Raw genomic sequence first — 11330 nt, forward strand, 5'->3', positions numbered from 1 at the left:
GGCTCTGGTTGTGAATTTGATTTTGCCAATGAGAGGTACTTGGTGCAATTTGGAAGTCAGAAGTGAGGTGGAACCACCTTCCTGCCCCTTCACCTATGTCCCCTGGCAGGCAGAGTTGTGTGTGGGGTTTGGGAGTTTCTACAGCTGGGTTCTAGTACCTAGTTACTCACTTTGTGGGCATTGAAAGACATTTAAGTGGCAGTGATGGTCTCTTGACTCCTGGATCACAGCTATAGTGTATATCCTTGGACCTGACATTTTCAGCCTTAGGCTCCTGCCTGGCAACGGACTCATATAATCTTCATAAAAGGACGAGAGAGAGTGAATAATACAGTCCACCACAGTATCCTAGAAATGTTTATAACTATGTAATAAAGCTCATCATGGCAAACAACAGAAAAAAACATGGATTCAAATGTAAAATATAAAGCATAGCATTTTAATAGAAAAAAAGTAAAACAAACTATAAAACTTTTTGAAAAAAATGTAAAACATAAAACTATAAAAGTTTTAGAAACAGACTGGAGCTATTTGGGGAGAAACTTCAGAACCAAGGACTAGGTGAAGAGTTCGTGGACTCGACACTATAAGCATGCTCCATAAAAAGGAAAATGGATAAACTGAACCTCATCACAATGAAAAGCTATTCTGCAAAAGAACCTGTGAAGAGGGTGAAAAGACAAGCACTAGACTAGGAGGAAATATTTGTGAGCCACATATCTGCAAAGGATTTGTATCTAGACTATTATATAAAAAAACTCTCAAAATTCAACAACAGAGAAAACAAACAATCCAGGCAGAAAATGGGCAAAAGACATTGTAATAGGCTGCATGATGGCCCCCATAGACATCAGGTTCTAATCCTTGGAATCTGTAAATGTCAGCTCATTTGAAAATAGAGTCCTTGCAGATGGGATTAAGTTAAAGGATGCTGAGATGGGAAGATTATCCTGGATTATCTGGTGAGCCCTAAATGCAACCACAGGTGTCCTTCTAAGAGATTTGATACAGACACACAAAGGAAAAGGCGATGTGAAGATGAGCTGAGAGAGATTTGAAGATACTGGCCTTGAAGATATATAGCCCATGGCCACAAACCAAAGGATGCCGGCAGTCATTAGAAACTGGAAGAGGCAAAGAATACATCATCCCCTAGTCTCCTCACTCACACTCTTCATTCCATATACCTCCAAACATCTGTTAAAGTTTGCTGCTGCCTCTCATACAATGTGACTATCATCTTTGCCTTTTCCACTTAATTTCACAAAGAAACCACCTTTAGCCTAATTTTTGTCATCCCTTTCATGGGTGCACCTAAGTGAGGTAGGGACAGAGTAAAACATAACATCCTAATATATAAAAAGCTAGGGGCTGTCACGACCGAAACAACTGGACGGACAATCAAACACAGGCTGCGTGGAGCAATAAGGCTGGCAGGGGGGTTAGTGAGGGATGACCAAACGACTGAACAGCAGGCTGCGTGGGGTGACCAGGCCGGCAGGGGGATTAGTGAGGGACAACCAAACGGCTGAACAGCAGGCTGTGTGGAGCAACCAGGCCGGCAGGGGGGTTAGTGAGGGATGACCAAACGACTGAATAGCAGGCTGCATGGGGCGACCAGGCCAGCAGGGGGAGCAGTTGGGGGAGACCAGACCGGCGGGGGGGGGGGGGGGGCAGTTAGGGGCAACCAGGCCGGCAGAGGGGGGCAGTTGGGGGCGACCAAGCCAGTGGGGGGGGGGGGGCAGTAAGGGGCAATCAGGCCAGTGGAGGGGGCAGTTTGGGGTGATCAGGCAGGCAGGCAGGTGAGCAGTTAGGAGTCAGCGGTCCCAGATTGTGAGAGGGATGTCCAACTGTCGGTTTAGGCCCAATCCCCAGGAACTGAAAAAAGAGAAGCAAGTATGCAACAAAACTACACCTGGGAAGTTTAGTGACCTGTACAGTGAACATGGTGAATGGGCTCTGGTTGTGAATTGGGCCTAAACCGGCAGTCGGACATCCCCTGAGGGGCCCCAGATTGGAGAGAGTGCAGGCTGGGCTGAGGTGACCCCCCCCCGCCCAATGCATGAATTTTGTGCACTGAGCCTCTAGTCTATATATATATATAAAAGCCTAAGCGACTGTTACAATCGAATGACTGGAATGACCAGTCGACCAGTCGCTATGACGTACACTGACCACCAGGGGGCAGACGCTCAATGCAGGAGCTGCCCCATGGTGGTCAGTGTGCTCCCACAGCCAACCTCCCACAGCCAGCCATCCTCCCCTGGTCCATTCCCCTGTCTGACAGGCCCCATCTGGCAGGCCCCATCTGGCAGCTGGCAGGCCCTGGCCAGCCTGGCCTCAATCAGAACTGGGCGAGACTGCCCCGATGGCCCTGATCACTTGCCAGGCCTAGGGACCCCACCCATGCACAAATTTTGTGCATTGGGCCTCTAGTCTTATTATAATTTAATTACTTTTAGCTTCATACTGCTCCTTCTTCCCTAGACAGTTTAGATGGATGGTGGTCATGAGATAGAAACCAGAAAACAGGAATGGGAACATCGGTGAACTCTAACAGGTACTCTGCTTGCCTGAAGCAGTTTCCTAATGCTGGGGGTCTGGGAGGAGGGCAGTGCAGCCTTGGGGCGAAGCAGGAGCTGGGAAGCTCTCCACACAGCTGCCTATTAGGAAGGCTGAACTCCACCAGTCTTTACTCATCATCCTCAATGGCTAAAGATTTCCACTTGCCCCTCTCTGACTTTTCCTACCTTCCAACAAGAAGAGAAATTGTGCTGGTTCTGGGAACATGGGGTTTGAAAAACAAGAAGTCTTTGGAAAATGTGCTGGGATCTGAGTGGCCTGTAATTGATGAGTTCCTTCCTCCACTGTGGTCCAGCGAGCTGAGAAGATGTGACAGGGAATTCTAAGCCTCCCTCAGGGAAGACGCCTACTTAATGCCTCTACAAAGATGAGTATTCCATCCTCTATGATTGTGTAAGACTCCTGGGCTGGCCCAACATCTGGCCACAATTTCAGTACCCTGGCCTTGTTTTTGCTCCACGACGTTCTTTGCTTTCTAATCCAGCCGGAAAACATTTTCTTGGTTCTCAACTGCTTAGGGTGAATCAATATAATGAGTAGTAGGAAAGGGTTTTCTTTTCTTTTTTTTTTAATGTTTTTATTGATTTTTAGAGAGAGAGAGGAAGGGAGAGGGATAGAGAGGTAAAAACATCGATGGGGGAGAAACATCAATGGGCTGCCTCCTGCATGCTGCCTACTGGGGATGGAGCCTGCATGTGCCCTGACCGGGAATCAAATCACTGACCTCTTGATTCATGGGTCAATGCTCAACTACTGAGCCAGAAAAGGTTTTTGATGGTTTACCTTTGAATTACTTAATACTCACTTGGAATGTATAGGGAGGCCAGGGGACTGAGTGGGAATGAAAGTCCTGTTTCCTGCATTCGGTTGGAAATGATCCTGCCAATTAGGAACAGCATCTACTGAACATATATGTAAAGGGAAATGAACAAGATAGCCTCAAGGCGTATGAAAATCATAGATTCAGGCCCTTTTCTCCAGGAAGGTAGTTCAATGGGGAGGCTGGTTGGGCTGTACACTCATGCGCCATGTATTGAAATGCATGAAGCATAAGCCCAGAGCTTGTTAACACCAGACCACCCTTAACCAGAGATAACTTTTTCAGCAACATGATACATTCAGTTTTTAAAAATACATATATTTTATTGAATTTTACAGAGAGGAAGGGAGAGGGATAGAGAGTTAGAAATATCGATGAGAAACATTGATCAGCTGCCTCCTGCACACCCCCTATTGGGGATCGAGCCCACAACCAAGGTACATGCCCTTGACCGGAATCGAACCTGGAACTCTTCTTCAGTCTGAGGGCTGACGCTCTATCCACTGAGCCAAACCAGTTAGGGATACATCCAGTTTTTTGAATAATTGCTCCCCAGGCACCCTAAAGAGCTAGGTGGATAGCAGAAGGGAGTCCTCCCCACCTCCTGCTTTAAGGGCCCAAAACCTATGTCCCTTCATGTACCTATTAGTATTATTAAATTCAGCAATCGTGAATCTAGGAACAGTCCTAAGCTAGGTATGCAGCTTATTAGAAATGACTGCTAAAATGAATGGGAGATAGATTAGCTAGATAGATTTAAATGTAAATCTCAACTAAATGGACTTTGATGAGATTCTTCCCTGTGTGGGAGAAGGATCGAACTTTAAAAAAATTGCTCTTGAAGACTCCCAAAGTGGGTGAACTCAGTCACTTCTTCCCTCCCTCTCTTATTCATTCATTTATTCATTGAACAATGATCCTGAGCCAGGGGATGAAGGTTAAACAAATGAAAAGATGTACATATAAACCAGCCCGCTTTCAGGGAGCATGCAGACTCGTTAACAAACTGATACAATGCCATGTGGTGAGTAGGTAAGGAGAACCTGACTGTGCTTGAGGTGTGAAAAGGTTTCACTGACCTGGTCTTCATGGATGAGAGGTTTGCCTGACCATCCTGAATGGAGGCAGAAGGAAGAGGCATGGCTCTCCCAGGGACAGAATGTGCAGAGGCAAGAGAAAGGATGCTTCGTTTTAGAGCAATAAATAGTAGAGAAAGGTGACTGGGGAAAGAGGTAGAGACCAGATCATGGGCTTTTTCAGAGGTAGGAATTTGAATTTTGTTTTGTAGATATTAAGGAGTCATAGAAGGACTTAAAGCAGGAGAGTGACAGGAGCAGAATCATGTGTTAGCTGGAGAGATCTCCTTGGTAAGTATTGGAGGGCAGACAATGGGAGATTGTGGTGAAAGTCCAGGTGAGAAATCAAGCAAGGTTAAGCTGGCCAGGGGCAGTGGGGTGGGAAGTGTTTATGGGGTAGAGTCAGCTTGCAGGATTTGTGAGGCCATTAGAGACCTATTGACAAAACAAAAGGAGGTTAGTCCCTCAAGAAGACTTTTGGGACCCGGTCAAAGAGAAAGGCCAAAGGGCTTTCCCCGATATTGCTCCCCTGCTGCAGGGAGGGGCAAAGAACTAGAAGGAAAGGAAGCTAGGAAAAGGCATCCACCAACCTGAGCTGACAGCACATTGCATTCGCATGTGGTTTGGGCCTAAAATCCCAAGTAGAATTTAGGTAAAAATTCCAAGCGAATCAAGACTGAAGGCATGCATTTTTTGCATCTTCTGTAAATTCCTTTTAAAAAAACCCCAACACTTTAAAAATGTATTTATTTTAATTTGTATTGAATAAAAATTCACATACCCTGAAATGCACAGATTTAAGTGTACAGTGATAAGTTTGACTTTTCTCACACAAAATACACAAATGTATACAACATAACAAACATTGTAATCAAAATAATACACATTTCTGTCCTGCCGGTGTGGCTCAGGGTTAAGCATCGACCTTTGAACCAGGAGGCCAAGGTTTGACTCCCAGTGAGGGCACATTCCTAGGTTGTGGGCTCCATCTCCAGTGTGGGGTGTGCAGGAGGCAGCCGATCAATGATTCTCTCTCTTATCATTGATGTTTCTGTCTCTCTCTCCCTCTCCCTTCCTCTCTAAAATCAATGAAAACATTAAAAAAAATTACATTTCCATCATCCAGAAAGTTTCCTCTCATCCTCTTTCAGATAATCCCTACCACCCACGGATAATCATTGTTATGATTTCTATCATATGATTTATCTGTCCTTCAATTTCATATAAAATCATATAGTATGTACTTTTTGTGTCTGAATGTCTATACCACCATTTGTTTCTCTCTTCTGTTGATGGATACTATGCTGTTTCCAAATCAGGAATATTATTAATATAACTCTATAAGCATTCTTGTACAGTCTTTTGTGAATATATTTCTTCATTAGTTATGGGTAAATATTAAAGGTGGAATTTCTAGGTCATAGGGTAGATGTATAATTAACTTTAATTCTTTTATAAAGTGTCTATTAAAGTGTGTAGCCCATTTTTCAGTTGGATTGTGTGTCATTTTATTACTGAGTTGTACATGTTGTTTATATACTCTAAAAACAAATCCTTCATTGGGTGTATATGTTGCAAATATTTTCTCGCAGTCTTTGACTTATTTGCCTTTTGATTTTTTTATACCTTTTGATGAACACATTTAAAATTGTTTTATGAAATCCAATTAAACAGTGTTTCATAGTTAGGGCTTTTTATTGTCATCTAAAAGAAGACTTTGCCTAACACAAGGTTGCAAAGATATTTTCTGGTTTTCTCCTAGAAACTTGATAGTTTTAGCTTTTAATTTAGACGTATGGTCATCTCAGTTTTTTCGTGTGGCATGAAGCAGGGGGTCAGGTTCATTTTCTCACATGTATATCCAGCTCTTTCAGCACTCTATTGAAAAGACTCTTCCCATTGAATTAAACTGGTGACTTCGTTGAAAATCAATGGACAGTATATATGTGGGCCCATTTCTCAAGTTTCTAGTTTTTATTCTTTCCATCTATTTGTTTTTAGAGCAAAATCACATTGTCTTGACTAGTGAAATATTATAGCACTTCTTTTTTTTATATATATATAGCACTCCTTTAAATCAGGTAATAGAAGTCTTCCAATTGTGTTTTTTTGTTTCCAATTTGTTTTGACTATTTTGATTTCTGAATTATCTTATCATTTTGACATCTTAGCAATATTGAGTCTTCACATTCATGAACAAAGTATATCTTTCCATTTATTTAGGTCTTCTTAGCAATGACTTTATAGGTTTTTTTTGTGTGTAGATGTTTTGCACATATTTTATTAAATATGTTCTTAAGTATTTTGTTTTTGGATACAATTGTAAATAGTCTCATTTTCCACTTTAGTTTCCATTTTTTGTTTTTACTATAAAAGACAATTGATTTTTGTATGTTGAGCTATAGCCTGCTATTTACTTTATTTATTAGTTCTACAGATACTACAGAAATAAAATGGACTTTATATAAATAATCATACACATGTTTTTGGATTTAATTTGCCAATACTTTATTAATGATTTTTGTATCTATATTTATGAAGAATACTGGCCTGTAATATTGTTTTCTCATAATATCTATATTAGGTTTTGATATCAAAATTATAGAGTTTATAAAATATTGGGAAAGTATTCCCTCCTTTTCTATTTTCTGAGTTTAAAATTAGTACTATTTTATCCTTAAATATTTAATAGAATTCTTCTGCGATTTACAAATTTAACTACTTTAATAGATATGACCTTTTCAGAGTGAGGTTTGATAAGTGTGTCTTTCAAAGAATTTGCCTATTTTATCTAAGTCCTTGAATTTATTGACATAAAGTGGTTCATTATATCCCCTTATTGCCATTGTCATTTTATTTCTGTAGTATCTGTAGTGATGCCCTTCTTTCACTCCTGATTTTAGTAATTTGTGTTTGCCTCTCTCTTTTTTTTTTAATTTTTGGGCTGGTCTTGCTAGGATATAATTAATTTTATAAATCTTTTCAAAGAATAAACCTTGGCTTTGCTCACGTTCTCTATTGCTTATCTGTATTTTGTTTCATTAGCTACTACATTTACCTTTTTAATTTCCTACCTTCTACTTGCTTTGAATTTAATTTTCTTTGTTCTCCTAACTTTTTATTTTTATTTTATTTATTTATTTTTGTGTGTGTGCACCGTTCCTGGGGGTACTGCAATGCCAGATCAATGCGTGGAGTGGATGGAGCAAGCTCCTATTCCATCTCCCTATTCCAAAAATATGTTTAATATAATGTCCTCAGATAGAGGATGTATCAGATATTAAACTGATAAGAACAGATACTACACTTGATTGTAGTCAAAAGCTGAGAAGTGATGTTCTCCTAACTTTAAAAATTTTTAAATCTTTTTATTGATTTGAGAGAGAGAGAGAGAGAGAGAGATATCAATGTGAGAGAGAAACATGGGTTGGTTGCCTCCCACATGAGCCCCATCTGGGGATATAACCGGAAACTTGGGTTTGTGCCTTAACTTAGAATTGAACCCACCACCTTTTGGTGTATGGGACGATGCTCCAACCAACTGAGCCACACCAGCCAGGGCTTTTTCTAACTTCTTAAGGTAGAAATTTAGATAATTGATTTTACACTTTCTTTCTTTTATAATGTAAGTATTTGAGGCTACTAGAAGTATGCATTCCCTCTAAACATCACTTTAGCTGCATCATACAGATTATGACATATTGCATTTTCATTATATTATAGTTCAAAATATTGCCACAGTTTTCTAGTTATTTACAGTATTCTTTAATGGAGTATGATTTATAATTTCCAAACATTTGGAGGTCTTTTTTTGATATCTTAGTATTATCAGTTTCTAATTTAATTCCATTTAGTCAGAAAAAATATTCTTTAAAGTTTTTGTTTGAAATTTATTTTTAAAGTTATTGAGACTTATTTTTATGACCCAACACTGGTCTATATTAGAGAAATTGGCATGTTTAGAAAGGATATATTCTACAGTTTGGAGTGAGTTAGCTTATACATGTCTATTAGATCATGTTGATCAGCAGTTATTCTACATATAGAACAACATATGTTCTACATATATAGTATCTATCTACTTACTGATTTTCTCTCCACTTGTTCTGTTGATTATTTAAAGAAGGGTGCTAAAATCTTGAATTATGATTGTAGACTTCTCTTTCTTCTTGTAGTTCTGTTACTTTTTGCTCCATGTGTATTAAATCCTAGGTGGTGTCATGTTTTTTTCATCAGGAGGCAATTTTCTGGTTGTCTCTCTTTCTATGATGTTCATAGTTACTGATGTTCAATCCATAGACCCATTAATTTATGGGAGGTTACAAATTAGTGATTTAAAAAATTTATTTTAAAAATATTTTATTGAATTTATTGGGGTTAATAAACATTGGTTAATAAAATTATATAGGTTTCAAGTGTACAATTCTATAACACATCATCTGTATATTATATTGTGTGTTCACCACCCAAAGTCAAGTCACCTTCAGTCTAGTTTTAGCCACATTCTCATCCCTACTTCCGAAAGCAACTAATGCCTCTGAATCATAAGTTTTAGGGGAATTCTGTAGCCTTCTTCACTTACTGCTTACCATTCTAAGTCATTCACCACTCATTCACCAGCTTTCCAGTTTCAAAAACGTTGCTTTTTCTTCTGTTAGCCCATTCTTATAGGTTTGTGTCTTTAAAAGACAAAATCTCTCTGTTTTTGTTTCACCAGGGTTTTGGGAGGGAGTGAAAGAAGGTGCAGATGTCCAATCTACCATTTTAATTTTTTTTAATCCTCACCCGAGGATATTTTTCCATTGACTTTCAGAGAGAGTGGAAGAGAGGAAAAGACAGAGAGAAATATCGATGCGAGAGAAACACATCGATTGGTTGCCTCCTGCATGCCCCCGTCCAGGGCCCGAGTCAGGGAGGAGCCTGCAACTGAGGTACGTGCCCTTGACCGGAATCAAACCTGGGACTCTTGGGTCTGCAAGCCGATGCTCTCTCCACTGAGCCAAACTGGCTAGGGCCAAGCTACCATTTTTAGCTCTGAAAATCTTTCCTTTATCTTTGAATTCCTTTTCCAAGTATACACTTGGTTACTTCTTAGTAAATATTTATGGAAGAGAACTACCCTCTCTTGGTCTTGTGTGGGACAAGGTGGGTCAGACCAGGATGTACTGAGATCATTCTTTTCCTTCCACCCGTCCCTGACTTGGCCGTGTGTATTCCCTGGTAATTGCCTCATCATTTAAATTTTAAATCTTGAACTTGTGCAACCCTGAGGACTGCTAGTTTCAACACATGTCTGATTGATTTAGACTTTCTGATTTGGTCAGGCTTAGGGTCCATCCTGTCTTGGTTGTTAACCTTGCTACCGACTGACTGGCCATCACAGTTTGACCCAGAGCTCTGATTCCCAGGTGATTTCACTGTCAGCTCAAAGCTGCCGTAGAAATCCTTACAGCTGAGCAAGCCCCGAATATGCTGCCTTGAAGGCCGGTCGGCCTTCGCAGACGGGAAGAAAGCTACAGGAAAGGCCCATTCTGAGCTGTCTGTGAAGCATGGAATGTCATCAACCACATCTCCCTTTGGCTTGATGGAATCTAAGTTTTTCTTCCCGCCCTACGTCCAGAGGGGAGACTTTTTGTGGCCAGAATTATGATTTATTTCAAAGCACATTATATTGTGAGGAAGAGGTGGGGAAAAGACACGTTATTTTTTTGGCATATATTTTGCTTTGCCCCGGTTATTCCTCATCTTCCAAATAATTTGTGGGATGAGTGCATTACCTGATTTTTCTTGTGAAGAGAAAAAAAGGAAGAGAAAAATAACTCTCTCGGGGAGCGACCTGGAATTAAACATGGAAAAGGAGGCACCAGTGAAACATTCCATTTACCTCCAGCAAACACCGTGCAGGGACGCCTTGACCACAGACTCCACGCTGCCAGAAACGAATGCCGACTCCTTTTTTCAAAAGTCACATATTTTCCACAGAATTTGATTCTGATCTTTGCTGTGTGACTGCCTGTGGCCACTCAGTTTCTGGAAACCTACAGTGCCAATTATTTGCTAAGTGGCTTTGGCAAGGCCTTTGCTAGTGTTTAATCACAGTAAGAAGGCTCCAGAGACTTTTGGCTATATAAAGGATTTTGGAGAAATTAGCCTAAGTTGGATGAAACCCAGAGCAGCTGTACTGCTCTTCAAGTATGGGAGAATTTCTCAGAGATATATTATGATAACAGAAAAGTAACCTGGGATTTAGCCCTAAATTATGTTAATAACGAACTTAAATGTTCCTTACTTTACAAAACAGCTGTGTTCCTGAAAAATGTTAATTTCACAACTGCTTAATCTCCACTTATGGCTGAATGTCAATGTACACATTTATCTTTTCAATTCCTCTACTTCTCCAAGTTCCTTTATCAAGCAGTTGAGTATAAAAAATGTAAATATAGTATACCATGATAGCTATGTATTCAGAGAAGTGTTTATTAAATATTTTGTTAAAGTAAATATTTACTCAGTATTTTGATTTTTATATATTGACAGAAATTAGGTCTTGGCTTCATCCAAAATGTACAAATGGGGGAGGGGTGCCTTGACAAAACAAGGGAGCCCATTAAGTTTGCCATTTTTTATTTGGTTTGCCGGCACATTTTGATGGTGCCAAAATGCCAATTTTCAGATCAGTCTGTAACAGAGGTCTACCACAAAAAGAGTAAAATAAGGGATGTAAATGACATTTTAGGAGGCTAAATACACTCAATTAAAAAGATTACCCTTCATTATACCTTCCATGTATGGTCTTGATATGAAGTGTATATTAACAGCACTGTTATAAAGTTATTATAAAAGTTTTTCTT

This window comes from Cnephaeus nilssonii (genome assembly GCF_951640355.1).
Source record: "Cnephaeus nilssonii genome assembly, chromosome: 5".
Classification (NCBI taxonomy): domain Eukaryota; kingdom Metazoa; phylum Chordata; class Mammalia; order Chiroptera; family Vespertilionidae; genus Cnephaeus; species Cnephaeus nilssonii.